The sequence below is a fragment of the Oryzias melastigma genome, linkage group LG18 (genome assembly GCF_002922805.2).
Source record: "Oryzias melastigma strain HK-1 linkage group LG18, ASM292280v2, whole genome shotgun sequence".
Lineage (NCBI taxonomy): Eukaryota > Metazoa > Chordata > Actinopteri > Beloniformes > Adrianichthyidae > Oryzias > Oryzias melastigma.
The window spans coordinates 18,775,523-18,792,088 of record NC_050529.1 but is presented as its reverse complement, the minus strand read 5'-3'; the positions used below and the strand labels follow the sequence as shown (position 1 = coordinate 18,792,088).

The 16,566-nt window shown below is 37.3% G+C and overlaps 1 protein-coding gene across 1 annotated transcript in view; it reads left to right on the top strand.

Moving 5' to 3' along the window:
• Positions 1 to 583: 583 nt before the first annotated feature.
• Positions 584 to 16,566, top strand: part of zgc:109889 (uncharacterized protein LOC553542 homolog) — a gene marked incomplete in the record, with an annotated part of 46,876 nt that continues 30,893 nt past the window's right edge. The window contains 1 exon segment of the mRNA XM_024287904.2: positions 584 to 984.

Here is a 16,566-nt window from a genome sequence, read left to right as displayed (position 1 = left end):
TTTCATTGATGCCAAATAATTCACTTGCCAGAACAGCAATATTTACAGATGTTAGGGTCCGAGGAAATAGATAAAAAGGTTTTCAAATAAATATAAAAATAAATCTTTATATGAATATATTTTATTTATTATTTTATTAATTTATTTACAATCTTAACATTTATTTATTTTTATGTATTATTATATTTATTCCAAAATATATATAAATAAATTTTGCTTAACCTTTAACATGTACAAATGGAAATGAACTCTTAATAACTGACTCATACATATCAAAAGTTATTTTTTGACTTATAAAAGATCTGGAGTTAGAGTTTTTCTTACAAGTATAATAAAATTAGGTGAAAAAAAGAAACATTATTTTTAAACATATTTAATATATTTATAGTATCTGGTGTATTTTTAAATATTTAAACATGTATTTATTTTTTCATACATATATATATATATATACACACACACAGACGAAAGAAAAATAAATACATAAATGAAACATTATACATTTATTTCTACATATGTTTGTTCATAATAAATGTACAGTAAAAAACATTTAAGTGGAAATTTTGCAATTTTTTTCACATAATTGAAATTTTGAATACATGTATAAGTGATTTATTCATTTTTAGCATATCATTCCTTTTTTTTATTAAGCCGCCTACCATAATGTTTTATTTTGAAATGCCACCGGAAGTGGTGTGGATACTGCCTGCAGCTTGACGCTCATCGGGTCGACAGACGCTGCCTTGGAAACGACATAAATCCAGTCAATGCAGCTGGGTTGCAAAGAGGGACCTACATTTCCTCACTTCAAAGGCTTCCGCCCCTCTGCTCCTCTTCCTCCTCTTCCTCCTCTTCCTCTCCTTCCATCCGTCTCTCCATCCACGAGCATGGATGCTGTGATATGAAACGCGCCGGAGGAGCGGGGGGAACGTCGACTAAACGCCGAGTGAACCGAGGAGGTGACGGGGACGACGTCACGGTCAGGTAAATACGAGCGGATTGTCTTGGCGTTTGACAGCCATGGCGTGGACACATGTGCCCCCGGGAGCACGCGCGCGAGGGGGTGGGGGCATTTGCTGTTGTCTGCCGCACGCCAGGCGAAGAAAAAAAAAAAAGCCCTAAATGCGGCCGCTCCGCCAGACGAGCAGCGCGCGGGGCTGAATGCTCATCCTCTGCTCCTCATGGAAGACCGGCCACACCATTTTCTGCCTTTGTAGGGGGGGCTGCTGCCTCGCGCCCCATGGGTAGAAGCAGATATGACCATTTGGAGGCTTTTATTTTGATACTTGGCACCACACACTCCTATGAGATGCATCATAGATGAGGAGGATTCTTGTATGATCCACACAAACCTCAGAAAGAATGAAATCATACATTTTCATGGATTCTTTGGATCTTTCCATGCTTTGGTGATGCTGATCACCTCCCATCTGTGTCAAAGGCCTCACGGATGTCCACTATTCAACTTCTAGCTGCTGGTGCACCTGATGCTGCTCCTGCCTTCCTGCCCACAGGCCTGGACTCAGATCTGAACGGAGGCAGTCTCAGCTGCTTGATGAATGTGCCGTCCACCATGCTTGATCTTATTTTATGGGCTATAAGCTTCTCTGCATAAACAGATGTTAGGAAAATGGATCATTGTTTCTTGTTACATTTCACCAACATAGTGAGATGGAAGTAAACGCACAAGGGGCCAAAATAGAAAAACAAAAACACTTTAGGTTGCTGGCCGAACAGGATAAACATTTATTGAACACTAAAATGAAAATTTTAAACTTTCATTTTTACATTTTTAACATAATTATGAACTAGATGTGCCTTGATTTGACTCGTGATGTACATGATGTGAAGGAGTGACTTGTTTGCCTGTTGACTGTGATTTCTGATGAGATCTCTGTTAAATCCAGGTGACGAGACGCTATCATGTGGTAGTGAATGAATGTGGGCGTGACAGCTGTCAATAACTGGTGGTTCCTAATCTGGTTTGAGCCTGCCATTGACAAATAGTTAATCCAATTATCTGCAAAGTATCTTTCCAACATGAGTTTGATCAAACCAGCTCTTTATTTGTTAATCAAACACTTAATTTAGATTTTAATGAACTTCATTTAGTATTTATTTTGGGAAATGAATTGTTCATATCTCAATTTTTTTAGAGAAGAAATGTATTTTATTCGGACTTGCCGTATATAGGGAAAAATTCCAACAAAATACTTAATTTTTATTTAAAAAATAATGTATTAAAATATATATTCTAAACATTTCTGTCATTATTAGTAAAAAACATTTTCAAGGAAAGAAGTCCCGGATCTTTTTAGTGCCAGAATTGGTGGATTTATTAGCACTTACTAATGACTGTATATGAAAACTGGAGCTGGTAAGTGTGATGTCACCCATAGAAATTGAGGTCGAAATTAAGTTAATTGATTCTTTTTTTGTGATACAGATGTTCCTATGTTGGGGCCAGAAGACTCCAGTTGCAGTGATTGGTCCAAATTTTTCCAAATAATTGTTTCTATCATAACCAACCAATCAGGAGGGAGCTTGTTGGAAGTCCACGCCCCTTGAAAGTGGACTCCATAAAATCCGTGAATCAAACGAACGTTGGAAGTAAGAGCACATACTTTTATGGAGGGATCTGATTGGTTGGTTTTTTTAACTTTAAATTTGCAATAAAGAAAAAACATGAACAAAAATCAGGATTATCAAGAACATGTTAAACAAAAAGGTAGCAGAGCAAGAATGGTTATTCTGACAACTATATTGACTGAGTAATAGTTGTTTATTTCTCTAGAAGTCTATGGCTTCTTGGAGCCAGCGGGTACTTCCTGTTTGGAACGCGAGGGGGGAGGAGTTACCCAGTCCAGTTCTCATAAACAGTCTACAACACTTACCTTAAAAAAACACTATTTTTAAAATAGATTTAATGGCATTTAAAAAGGGTTCAGTACAATATACAATCATAAACCGCATGTTGGGATACAGATAGATCATGTAATTTTATCAACTAATACCACAGTGCTTGCTTTTTTAACCCTTGTGCTATCTTAAGCATGTTTACATTAAAATTGGGGTTTTATCTATGATTTTTTTTTTTCTGAAAGCTGTATACCTGTAGAATGAGGCTAGACCAGAATCTCTGTGAACCATCATGTTTGGAGACGACACTGTGATCTATAGTGAAAGCAGGGAGTAGGTGGAGGAACATGTAGATAGGTGGATGTTTCATCTAGAAAGGAGAGAAATGAAGTTTGTCAGAGCAAGATAGATATTATCTGTGTGTAAATAAGGGTTGCCAAAGTGGAACCATGAGGTAATTGGGAGCAGAGGTGAAGAAGGTTCCACTCGTTTCCAGTGAGCGGTCCAGTACGGTACAGTATACTGAGTATTTTTAAGTAGCCACCAAAGAGAGTCCTGCTGTCTTTGCACAAAAACAACAATCTAACTGATAAAAATGAATATTCTAAGAATTTTGGCTTCCTTAAACAATAGCAGAGTGTTTCAAATTTAAAGGCTTTTCTAGTTTGAGCAACCCAGGAAGCAGGCAGTCTTTCATCGGCCAATCACACTGCTGGATTATTAATAAATATATTGTGTCCACTTCAATGAGTCCTTTCAAGTCTAGACTGTGACTTGGAAGAAGAGCGATTAGATAATAGGCTTCTTTTATGCATGTTTTGTGAAGCCACTGTACAGCACAGAGCTGTATTCATGGGAGACTGTGCTCAGACAAACTCGCACCGAACCCTTACGTAAGCAAATCATTGAGCAAGGAAGGTGAAGACGGCTCAATGCTAAATAGGCATTAAATGCTCTGGCAGGGACACTGTGCAGCGTGCGCAGATGCTTAGCTGTGTACACATGCACAGCTACTTAACTCCAGGGAGGGAGGGCAAAGACAAAAGGTGGAAGGTGCTGGGCTTTTTTATTTTTTTTTTGAAAGGTGGAGATTTTTCTGCTGAGAGCACCAGGACTGCTGCAAAGCTCCTACCTCCGTCACTCAAGATAACCTTATGACACCCGTGAAGGCATAGGGATGGATTTGTTACATTGCCAGAGAAACATTGAGCCAAATATTGTCTCCGTCATTTAGGCTTTAGCCACATACACCCCTATGGTTGGATTGATCCGATTGAGTTGGTTGTCCGGGCCTGTGGAGGGTCGTAGACAGGAGTGGCCACATCACGTGTCTTACAGTTCCCTTTGAGACTTAAGGGACGTCATGAAAATGGAACAGACAATTGTGATGCGTGTGGTAAGTGTATCATGAAGTATTTGCAAGTACGTTACACACACTTAAGACGTACGGATGATACTGTTGTATACGTACATGTTTCGGGGTGGTTGGAAAAAAAGAAAAATCCGTATGATGTTCCTGCGTCTCACCTACTTTACCCTTACTTACCCTTACGTGTATAACTGCTTGACACAACTTGTCTTTGTCAGTATCCCTGAAGAAAAAAAAACGTGCATGAACATTTGCACTCTATGGGCTCACCGAGTGGTCTACAATCTAAAAATTCCACCTGCGTGCCCTGTACAAATTTGCCCTTTCTACTCCCGCAAATGTTCCAGTACCACCTGTAAGGGCAGTTTTGACTAACCTTAGACACATGCATGTATGTTGATAGACACGTACAGGCACTGCTGTTTTTTTTGGTTGTCTGGGGTCATGGAGGGTTGTAGTGAGGAATGGCCACATCTTAAGGTGGGCACAGGTATGTCTTGGACTTCTCTTGAGGCTCGTACAGCCACCTCATTGGACACCATGAAAATTTAACGAATGATTGTTGTTCGTGTGTTAAGAGTATCGTGAAGTATTTGTAAGGTTAGTCAATGTACTTATCGTACAGTACCCTTACACCACACTAGATGTTAGTAAGGTGCAAGTACAAGTGACCGTACGCAGAAGCCACAAGAGCCTGCATGATGCTCACGTAGTCTGAAAGTCTGATTCCCTAATTTGTAATAGTCAGGTATTGTATAAACTGCACTTTAGGATATGGAGGGTTAGTAAAAAGTGAAGCATTCGTACTATACAAATTTGTCTTACCTACTTGCCCCTTACTTGCACTGGGTGTTGTTTAAATGTTCCCTATGACCCGTTGCCTTCAGCGTGCCGATAGAAAAAAAATATGCATAAACAATTTTGCTCTATGGGCTCTACTAGTCGTCTATGACCTTGATATTGCCTTGATGGTGCCTCGTACCGGTTTGCCCATTTTTGGCCCATATCCACCTATAAGAACAGTTGTGGATAAGGCAGGGATAGGCAACTCCAGGCCTCGAGGGCCACACTCCTGCATGTTTTCCAACATACTCTACTCTGGCATGTTCTAATTGTCTGGACACACCTGAACCAGGTAATCAGTCATGAGTAGGGCTTGAATCTCTGTGGCCCTCAAGGCCAGGCGTTGCCTATCCTGGCATAAGGCTTTATCATGAATATGGTTTATTGTTTCTCTGGAAATAATTGGACGGTTGCATAAAAACCCTTCTAATGGCTGTTTCCTCTGGGTTTGTGTCAATAATGGGCTAAATGAGGGTGATGATTTATTAAAATAATTACAAAAGATTACAGATTTTCTAAATTTGCTCAAGAGCCAAATTAGGGATACCACTATTCTTGGTTTAAAACAGAACCGTATGCTACACCAATAAATGGAATTGTGGGGAAATTGAATCGTAGTATCTGTACTATATACCACTAGGTAACGTTGAAAGTGTCAAACAATTATGCAAAATTTGAGAAGGATTTTTTTATTTATTGTTTTACTACATTACAACAATCTTAATATATATTTATTAGCAAATAAAAAAACGATTTTTCTGTTTTTCTTTCTTTTTGTAATCAAGCTGAAACAAAACTGTGACACAAAAATGTAAGTTTGAACCAAATTTTGGCGAAAGTGAATCTTTGCGTCCTTAATGCTTATACTTTTAGGGATTTTTCAAATACTCTGACTTTATGCTTCATATTAAGAGAAATAAAACAATAATTTCAGTGAGGCATCCTCTTTCGTGAACTCAATGAAGAGTATTAAATTGCCAAATTTAATCAATGTTTCTGCTTCTCATCAAACTGAAGCTTCATATGTAATTATTTAAAATGTTAAAGCACACATATTTCACCTAATTCACACAATTTATAAATAAAAACAGAAAAATGAAATATGGAAGACTACTCGCCGAAAACAACCTTTTTTCTTTCTTGGCTGCACATTCAAACCTTAACTTTTATTTTTGTCTCTCGTGGTTACATTGACAAGATGATTAGAATTCCAGAAGTTAGCCTTGTATTTTTCAGGTTGCAGCCCTGCAGCAGCAGATCTTTGTGTGAGGTGAAGGGATATTTATTTTCCAGACAAATGTGTTTTTTCTCATGAACGTCTGTTCTTCCTCCCTAAGGATTTTGTTCTGTCACTGCCCCTTCAGTCTGTTTTATGCCTTACTTGTTGGACCAAAAGAACTTTGTTTTTCCTAGTGAAAACATACAGTATAGTAAATGGTAACAAATGTTTGTCCTTGTTTTATTTTCTAGACATTACTGCTGCAATTTTTCCATGTTTCTGTTTTCTACTTAACACATGGGTGCATAGAGTTAAAACTACTTTTTGCAAAAACAAAAACCTAAAATGCCATTTTTCTAACAAATGACGCCGCTGTTCCAATAGACTTAATCACATTTTTTATATTTGTTACATTTGTGCACAAGGAACATCGTAGGTTCAGTTCTGACCAACCAAGACACTGAACCCCACATTGCTCCTGGTGGTAATAGGTAGGTACCAATGTTATTAGGCCTTCTAAGAAGGTAGTAAAGCACTATTCAAGTATATGTCATTTACCATTTACAGGTTCAATTGGCTTATCTGGTCTTATCCATCAGTAATGATTGATATCTTTTCTTCTTTTTAAAGAATAGACTTCATCAGATAGCATGCTACTGAAATGCATTTTTTTTCTTTTGTGGTTAATTAAGTATTAATAATATGAACTCCTACTTCTGCATTTTTCCCCCTATTGTCAGTTCGTTCTTTGTGAAATGATAGTTAAAAAACTGGTAGGAGTCTTAATTTTTAGCAGAAAGAGGAAAAATACATTAAGTGTAGATTTGAACATTTGTTCTAATGACACTAATCATAAAAAGGTATCTATTATTGACATTGTTAATAATAGGGGGTTTAGTCTTTTTTTTATTGCACTGCAAGGTTTAGAGTTTTGTAGCCGGATTCAAAGTCAATATATTCATCTTTTCATCCTCACGTTTGGAGGCAATGCAAAGTTTGTTGCCATGGAGATCAACAGTTCAGTCTGGCGTTGGTTGTGAAGGGCAGCTCTTGTCCGTTACTTCAGAGTGTTGCTGGTGGATAAAGCTGTCGTTCCAGCATTGATCCCATGCGTTGGTCTCCAGTTAGCTGGTGTGAGAGGATTTGTGTGTGTTTTGCTTATTGACCAGAGACACCTCCGATCATGAGCACATCTGTGGTACCGTGAAGCTTTAAATCTATTCAGTGTGGCTATCAGAAGTTTATCAGATTCAATCGGCATTCACAGTAAAAGACCTTCTTTGTAAAGACGTGAGGTCTTATCTGAAGGAAGGGTGTATGTTACTGCGCCACACATTCATTTACCATCCTCAGCATTAGTTACACATGTCCTACTCTGTGTTAATGCATCCCATCAGTCAACAGCGACATTACAGATGCTCAGTGTATTTGGGGAGCTTGGTTCAGGGCTGCTGACAGACTAACCTTAGACTGCACTGCAAAATGGATAGCTTATAGGAAAAGGGCACGAATCTTAAGAAGAAAAGTACTAGAAAGTAGTAAAATGATCTATCCATACAGCAAGGAGATAAACAACATACAAGATGTCAAAATCTAGAAACAAGGAGTTCCACTCTAGCATTCAAAAGGGAAAAATTGGTTAAATAAGCTTAAAAGGCTAACAGTTATGTTACTTTTACACTGGGCTCAGAGAGGTGCGTTCGAGCCACCGCTTTTAATGAAAAGTCTATATAAACTCATGTTTCAGGCTTCTGGGTTCATGTGTCACTTTGCAAGTTTTTAAGCTAGTTTTGGGCTTTAACGTAAAAAACGTGCAGCCAGAATTTTATGACACCAAGTCTTTTATTCATATCACTTGAGATAAGAAAGAAAAAGCCTCCAGAAAGATTTATGAAATTTGCACCACTTCGACATTTCGCACAAAGCCTCTAACAACTCCAAGTACACGTGCTAGTACTGGGTAGAACTAGACCTGTGTGAACACCATATGCTAAAAGCTCGTTCAAGAACCCACATTCAGCATGCTCTTGCCCAGTGTTTACGTACCATCATATATAATTACTTTAAACTGAGTGTTATAAGGAAAATGATAAGTATTTTTTGTGTTTATTGAATTTTTATGTACCTTATTGTAGTTCATGTTGATGATCGTAACAACAAACTAGTGTAATGAGTAGAAATTACTAATTTTAGCACAAAATGAGAATACCATCTAAGCATAACTTTGCTCATCTTAATAGATCCCTATACAAAGATAAAGCTAGTGCTTACCATATTTTTGGCACTAAAGGGTGTTACGGATTATGAGGCGCACCATCAATAAATGGTCTGTTTTGAGCTCATGTGTGTGTTAAGTAAGACAAAAATGTCGGAGACAAATCTCAGTCAGTCCGACTTTCTTCACAGTATCTATAGATCGTGTTTGTAACGCACTATACGTTAGTCACGTTTGAAGCATTAACCGCATTAGCCTATTCACAATATCTGTAACTCCCAACTTTGAGATACCTCTGAAACAAACATATTGTGACTATGTTAACTACCAAAGTTGTCAGTATCACAATAAATCCAAACCAAACATTTTGACAGAGCGCCGTGAATCTCTCAAAAACACTTCGACGTTAGCACAACCAGAATTAATTAATCTAAAAATCACTCCAAATTATAAATTACACTGTTGTTTATTCAAAAAAATAAGGCTTTTTAAGTATGGCTTATAATGCAAAAAATAGTATGCATAGAACATAAATCTAATTTTTTGTTTCCAATATAACAACAACTGCCAGTCTAACTTGTCAACATTTATTGAGCTTTACAATAACACACCTAAAATTGAATCAGAAATAACCGTACAATTTGAGTTTTTTTTCTCCTACCCTTGTGGGGTAGGAAAGGCACGTTAAAGTTGGGATTGGGTTGTTTGGAACCCACAATGAACTTATTATTTTTCAATGATTTTTGATTTTCACTGGTGTCCATGGCAGACATGAAATCCTGTCCACCTTTGTCCACTTTTGTCATAAGAGAGATAACACGTCAGTCTTACATCTGGACCCCACAAGTTAGCACAAAGGTTAAATTAAGTTATCAATTGTCAAGAGTATGGAGCAAAATTATCTTTGACTCATTTTAATAGTTATTTTTTGATCGTGGCTCTTAATGAGACAGAAAATCCATGACTGTGCTGAATTTGAGAAAAGCTTGTAAAGGTGTAGAACAAAGACTAGTTAGAAAAACTGGAAACTGTCTAAAGCCAAAGTTTTAAATATTTACAAGTATGAAATAGTTTGCAGAACCCTACATTCACACATAATTTTGATCCCTGATCCACAATTCTAAATACCATTATCTAAATGACTTGTTAAAGATTTCAAATATTTTTTTAAGTAATGTTTTTTTCAATAGAGTTGTGGCTTTGTACTTTAAGGCAAGATGAGCACGCCGACTTACACAATGGAAACTTTTGAATTTGAGTTCAAATTCAAGTATTGAAATTCAAATTTGATTTTTACATATAGTTATATGGTATTTATTTAGTAAATTATGTCATATTTTACTTGGTTCTTGAGTTCCGATCTTGTGACAGTGACATTCATTTGTCTGTTGGTTTGTCTTTATAAATCCTTGAGTCCTTAAAGTCAAGACACAGTTCTTTGAAAATGTAACAGTAAATTGACAAAGTGAAAAGGCAAAAATATAAGTTTTTGTGTGTTATTTAAGAATATCTGTTGTAGTCTGGTGTACCAAAAGACTTTAATTGACCAGAGAACATATTAAGACTCTGTAGGCCCTACATATGTAGTACGGTATATTTACTTATATCACTAATTCTCCCTTTTTGGCATTAAGGAAACTGTAGAAATTGTTTAGTTTCATTGAATTTTCTGGTGTATCTCCAACAGTCAAACATGGGTCAAACTCTACTCTCACGTCTCTAAGCTCCAGAATGGAGAATGGAAATGGGACAGTAAAATGTGTCGCATCACATCTTTAATGTAGCCAATCTCTGCTGGTCTTCATTCCAGTGGTCAAGTCTTCCTTACCATCCAACCACATCAGTCGCCCCACAGCCCGGTTCTATGTGTGTGACAGTGTCGGGTCACGTGCTTTTGCCGGATGGCTTGTTGCGATTGTGCTGAGGCTGGCAAATTCAATTGTGAGGGAGTTGGGGTCGCAGAGGGGCACGAATTTGAGTTCCCACAACACACAAACACGCACAGAGTGAATGCAGTTTAGGAGCTCCACATGCAGGGCATTCTTTCTGTGGTTGACCTGTTTACCAACTCGATCATCGAAGACATCATAGGAACTCACCAGAAAAGAGGCTACAGTGAAACTGATGGAGAGATTGAGTCAGAATTTAGACGGTCCCTGTTTGGGTTTACTGTGGAATGTCAGTGTGGGTAATCTTGGATGGTTTCCGTGGAAATGACTAGAACTACATTATTAATATGAGCTGAAGGTATTTTGAGTATATTGGTCATTCAAGTAGGTATTGAGAGAAAACTATCTTTCATACAGTCGTACAAGTAAAGTTCCCAGTGTCTAATTTGGATGATTGTCCAGATGTTCAAGTGTCATTTGGGCAAAGTCTGTGTTTATTTTCTCATGTTTTTTTCTTTGGGTTTGTCTTAAAAATAGTTCTTTTTGATCCTCTTGAACATTAGTAACCAGTAAAGTAAATGTTTTTATATATATTCATTTAAAATTAAAAACATTTCGAAAAGGTTTTCCTTTAAAGTCCCACTTCAAACATCTTTTGATGTATTATAAAAGCAATGTCAGGGATCTTTTAATTATGATTATGTGGTTTTTTTTAGCCTATTCCAAAACCAATTTTGTTTGAGAAAAGGCTATTTTTTTATTAACCTTTTTTCTTTAATTTAGCAGACCCAATAATTATATATTCTTTAAAAACTACTTGAATGGTGTATATGTTACAATGAATTGGTACTTTACTTTTTGAGTCTGCTCGGATTTAATTAGTGGATTTTGATAACCAGGCCTTGAAATAAATAATATGTGTTACATATTATTTCTCATCTGAGGTTGTTTTTATTTAATGTCTAATATGTTGCTTTTTCGGTACGTACCATTAAATTCATGACCATTTAAGTTAGCATCACCTTGAATAAAAAAAACACTATATATATATATATATATATATATATATATATATATTTATATTTAAATAGATGGTCATATGTGTTTATTGCACTCAAATTAAATATACATTTTTTTTGTCCCTTCAGAAAACTCTCTGTCACGCCATTTCTCCTCTATTGTTTCTATCATTTTTATTTGTTTATTTTTATTGCTGAACTTCTCTGCAAAAATATGTTTTCCTACTAAGAATATTCAGTTATATGTAACTTGAAAAATTAAAGTCAGAGAAAAGTAAGTAATGAAATTTTTTTCCCTTTTTCAGAGAATAACTGAAAATACACTTTATTGTCGTCTTATCATGATATATATTGTAATTGTGAAATAAAATAATTGATTTGGTGATGTACAATTTTTCCATATAGCACAGCACTAGTTTTGTCTTTAAGGTTAGGAGGTCAGTGGTGTTTGTTACATCATCACATTAACTTTAACGCTGTAACTATTGTGAACCGTTTAAAGAAAGAGGTTTTGACAAAGGGTTAAAGATTTTTTTTCTCCTTTGAGTTTATTGGTGATGAAAGTTAACTTGAATGCAGAATGTACCTAAAAGTTTTGTGTTAGTCGTTGTGGCAGTTCATACCCTCTCTGTTAAAGCGACGCTTTCGTAACTCCTCATCTGCACTCAGCCTGAGAGAAAAAGCACTGAAGGCGCTTCTTCGCATCAATAAAAAAAACTGTCCTTCTTTTCTGTTCTGATCTCCTCATTATTCAGCCAAAAGATGAGAATTCCTCCACTGAAACCATGACAACAACTCTGAACACTCTGCTGCTGCCGCTTCTTCTTCTCCTCAGAAATAAAGGATAGAAGGAGTGGAAGAATTAGGCTCTTTAAGAAAAATCCCTCGACTCCTCTCTGCTCCTCGTGTCTCTTACACTTTTGCATAATTCGGTTTTAGGGAGGATTAGTGCAAGAAATGGGGTGGGGGGGGTTGTTGCCTTTGTAATTGGGCTCAGTGTGTACAGTGGTTCCTCACCCAAGAGTGTCCGTGGATGCTGACATCAAAGAAAGGGAAGCCTGAGAGGAAAGAGGATGGAGAAGACTGAAATACATGCAGGAATGAGAGTCAGCACAAACATTTCAGCTTTAAAAATTTAAAACCTCATTCACATCATGCATCATTACAGTTTGTTTAAATCATAATTGAATAAATAAATGTTATCAATTCATAAATAAATTCAATAAAAACCTATAATTTTGCATTTCTATGTGGGGTTTTCCATTTTGAACACATTTCAAAGAGGACATTTGGTTAAGCGTGACGTTTTTTTCTGGCTTGCGGAGCAAAACCAAAGTTATTCTAAGTCAGAATAAAATATTATCTTTGTTTCACTGTGTTTTCTTTACTTTCTTCAGTCAAGTCTTGGTTTGCCTTTATTTAAAATATATATGATTGTCACTAAAATTGACACTTAAAGGCCAACTCTAGTAAAAATGGGCCTATTAACATGTTCTGTAGCATTTTTCTCATAATGGAGGACATATATAAAGTAAATAATGGGTAAAATTGTGTTTATAAGTATTTCTTGTGGTGAATTGGGAGCAGATGAAAAAAATACAGTTTGAAAATACTTGTAGTAGTTACATACAAATTATTGTCCGCAAGCTTTGCTCCATTTGATTTGTTCATTTGTTGACAAATAATTGTTTTTCTGATTTGAATTGGTATCTGGTTCAAAATTGTACAACTTAATACCCACAATACTGCTGCTCATCATTTTTGTTGCTCCTTTAATGTTAGGTTAGAGGTCAGCTTGCGATATAATAAACAGTGGGTTGATGGGACATTAGCTGGGCTTACCTCTGGACTAACAGCCCCGCCCACAACTCAGAGGGGAATTTTTGATTGGCTACTGCCTAACTGTGTCCTAAAAAAACTGTAGTTTTTTTTATTTTTGGCTAAAAATGTCATTAAAAAGCCACAGGGACCACAAACAATTATTTTTCACAGCAAAATAATATTATGTTTAATGAGTGGGATGAGCTTGCAATAACTTGTTTTGCGTATCACTAGAGTGAATATTAAATCATCCGATGTGTAAAATGAGTAAAGTAGACCCCATACTTTGTTGTGATCAGCGAGACATCATGTGATCTGTGTAAATCATAATGTCCAGAAATGGTTTTTCAGTGATAACGTGTATCTAAACCTCATGGGCAATAAACTGTTTTTGTTTTTTGGGGTTTTTTTACATTAAAAAACGTTTTTACAAATCATAACTATGAAAATGAATATGTTCATACACATTGTTGTAAAAAAAAAGCTTTCCTTGAATTTATTCAGATTATATTTCATAAACTCAATTCTTCTTATATCTATCCAGTACTAATTACCTGTATGCGTACAGGTCCATGTTGAGGATCTGCGGGAGGGTGACCACAGGGATTGAGACAGCCTGAGCTTGGTGTTGCACAGTGGGAGAGGTGATCTGATGTCTTTCTGTACATAGTCTGAAGTGGACATGGCGGAACATATGGAGCAGTAAGAGCCTTAGTGAACGCCTGCCCGACCACCTGCAGGGACGAGGAGTTTGAGAAAAGGCAGCCAGCGTCTCTTCAAGCATATGTGTCCGCCACCCTTAATCGCTCTGGAGCTAATTGCTTCTCATTGTACAAATACATGCGATAGTTTTATTTGTATTTTTTTAAGGTGTACTGCACACAGAAATGACAGTTTTTCCTTTACTTCTATGGTGGGGTATCAACCAGACTGAGGTTGAGGGGGGAGTTAGTGGAGCTTTCTAGGTCCTCTTAACTAACAGACTCCAATCAGCTTTGGAAGGATAAAGTCTCATCTGATTGCATGTAATTACAGCTATTAAAGCATTGGTGGAGATGTTGACGGAGGCTACAGCATTACAGATTACTCTTTTCTTTCATCAATATCCCCCTCACTAAACTCATATTTTTGTTGCTGCCCTTCAAACACATATTCATGTGACTCTCATGCTACGTCCACACTGGGCTACTTGATGCTAGCGCATGTACCTACAGTTTGGTGCAAAATATAGTGGTGCAAATCTGGTGAATCCTACTCCAGGCTTTTTCTTTCACAGCTCTATTCCGATATATGAAAGCCTCGGTGTAATTACAGCCAGGAACAAACTAAAATTAGTCATTTCTTCTTCATGATCAATTTTCAAGTGGTTTGCACTTCTGTGAGTTATGGACACCACCCATATGCCAAATCCAAGTCTCTGATTAGTCAAAGTTCAACCTGTTTAACTTTCAACTTTAAACCTAAAAAGGTCTTAAAAAGCAACAAATTTGAACGCAGAAACCCAAAATGCGCATTTACTAAAAGAAGTGTTCACTTGACCCCCAGTCGCCTAGCCTGGTTGGAACGTGTCTTCAACCTTTAATAGCAACGGTGTGATACAAAAAAAGTGTTTCCCATCACTCTGCTGCTAAACACTGAGGAGGAGAATCCAAGTCTAGCTTTAGGGTGTACCTTTTAACACCCGCTCTGTACTCGGCCAGACATGAGCTGGATCTGACAGCTCGCTGCCGAGTGACTAATCATTCAACTTACATGACAACTCATGCATCTAATGCAGTTAACTATTATATCATTTAATAGGCCAGCAGGGCATCAACATGGCAGGACGAGTCTGGGCTGGGAGCAAGAACACAGACGTTAAAGAGAAGTAACGGAATTACGATTATTCATGCTGACATCTCCTTGATTAGCTGATTGATTGTTATGTCTTCTTTAGTGTTTGATTGAATATTATGCATAAATTTACCGCTACACTACATGGGAAGCAGTCTGGGATCCATTTTTAAATAGTACTTATCCTAAAGTAGTTTGTTGTATAGTTTATTTTTCTTTTTAAATACACGTTTTAGTAAACTAAGATGTCTTTTTTCACCATCTTTTGTTTATTGTAACAGCTAAGTGGCTTTGTGGAAGAGTGTCTGCCCTGAGACTGAGAGGTCATAGGTTCAAATTCATCATTGGGTCTTACCAAAAACTCTTAAAAATGCGATTTAATGCCTTAGTTTGATTTTGACGATAGATCCTTGACTGTATAGAACAGGGGTGTCAAACGTATGGCCCGCCAGATTGAACCATCTGGCGGGCCGCATATGGCCCGCCAGATGGTTCAATCCGGCCCACTCAGGAAGAGAAAAACAATAAGGATGTAGGGGGAAAAAAAGCAAATTTACCACAATTACCAAAATGTTGTTGTCAAAAAGATAATAATACTAGCTCTAATAGTAATAAGTGATTTGGCTATTGGGTTGTTTGAGGCATTTTTTCTAACTGAAAGCAAAAACAAAACTACTCCTGGTCCAGGTAATTTAAGATCAGACGAGTTGCATGTGGCCCCTGAACCAAAATGAGTTTGACACCCCTGGTAAAGGAGAACTGAACAGAGCGAGTGTCGTTATTCATAGAAAATGACTTACTTTCGAAATAAAGTCAATTCAGTTGTCAATTTTTTTGCGATATGTATGTTTTTTGCTGTCGTTAACCAGAAATTGTCAGTCATCAGTGATTTACTTGAGTTGGTCTAAGTCATTGTTTTCATGGCAACCACTCTCGCCAATCAGGAGTGAGCTTGTTGGAAGTCCACACCCCTATTACTTAAAAGTGGGGTGCACAAAATCTGTCAATGGGTGTGTCCAAATTCAGAGTCAATGATTCCTTCAAATGTGCCCAACGAATAAGGCCTTCTTTTTCAAGGATTGGTCTGGTGTATTCTGTGCTACCCGTATCCCAAGATGCATTGGGTACGAACCCGAAGATTTACAGACAGCAATGGTGGACTGTGTTAGCGGGACCTGGAGTTGGTAAAAATTTCTCTTTTAAATGTAAACGTTGTGTCTCAGCCTGAAATACACCATGCATCTGATCCAAATCCTCCTAAGTTAAAAGTTTACTCGAGTAACTCAGAAATATTTCGAGCTCCATGATTTATTACAAGTATGAATTTGGGACTCACAGTTGCTAGGTGATAGGACATTTGTCCAAATTCACAGCCATTTACATACGTTCTACCCGCTCGATGGAGGACCCGGCCAACGTCAACCGGGAAGGCCGCGGCCTTTGAAGGATGCAGCACCTGAATTCGGACACACCCATTAACACTTAGAACGTTCAACGAA